Source organism: Crocuta crocuta, unplaced genomic scaffold (genome assembly GCF_008692635.1).
Source record: "Crocuta crocuta isolate KB4526 unplaced genomic scaffold, BGI_CrCroc_1.0 scaffold44, whole genome shotgun sequence".
Taxonomy (NCBI): domain Eukaryota; kingdom Metazoa; phylum Chordata; class Mammalia; order Carnivora; family Hyaenidae; genus Crocuta; species Crocuta crocuta.
The window spans coordinates 4579031-4580166 of record NW_027530179.1 but is presented as its reverse complement, the minus strand read 5'-3'; positions in this window follow the sequence as shown (position 1 = coordinate 4580166).

Here is a 1136-nt window from a genome sequence, read left to right as displayed (position 1 = left end):
GACTCTCTCTCTCGCCCCGCCCCTCAGGCCCCGCCCCCGGCAGACGCTTCCGGACCGAGGCCCCGCCCTCCGGAATCCCCCTTACCCCGCCCTCTGCGTTGGCTCAGAGTCAGGGGTTACCCAGTCCTGAGTCACTCGTGCGTTAATTCACAGATTCATTCATTCGTTGGTTCGTTTGGTTCGTTCGTCTGTCCGTTCATTCATTCATCCGTCTGTCCGTCCGTCCATCCATTCATATTTTCCCCTTCCTTCTTTTTTTCATTCATTCCATGCATTTTCTTTCCTTCCTCCCTTTCTTCCACTTCTTCATTCATTTTTTCCATTCATTCATTCGTTTGTTTTTTTATTTTTTTAATTTTTAGGAAAAAATTTTAACATTTATTTATTATTGAGAGACAGAGAGAGAGCATGAGCATGGGAGAGGCAGAGAGAGGGGGAGACGCAGAATCTGAAGCAGGATCCAAGCTGTGAGCTGTCAGCACAGAGCCCAAATTGGGACTTGAACTCGCAAACGATGAGATCATGACCTGAGCCGAAGTCAGACACTCAACCGACTAAGCCACCCAGGTGCCCTTCATCCATTTGTTTTTAAAGGAATATTTATTAATCGTCTGCACAGGCTGGGCGTCTTGCACGGAGAGCACATAGGTGATGGGATGAGAAAACATTGCTTCCTATCTCTTGCCTATTTCTCTCAGTTTCTCTGTTTTTCTCATCTATCAGTGCCCAGGAATTTGGGTAGAGAAAGGGGATAAGATACCTCCTGTCTGTAAAGGAGCAGTTTTCCCTTTGGGTCCTGGAGAGAGGGTCTTCTATGTCAACTTTCCAGATCACATAGAATTGGGCATCAGGATGGATTTTTTCATTATTGTTCTTTTTTGATAGTAGGGTTTCGGGGTGCCTGGGTGGCTCAGTCGGTTAAGCATTCCACTTGGGCTCAGGTTATGATCTCCCGGTTTGTAAGTTCGAGCTCTGCGTTGGACCCTGTGCTGACAGCTCAGAGCCTGGAGCCTGCTTCAGATTCTGTGTCTCCTCTTCTCTCTGCCCCTACCTTGCTCATGCTCTGTCTTTCTCTGTTTCTCAATAATAAATAAACGTTAAAAAAAAATAAAGGAAAAAAGAAAGTAGGCTTTCTC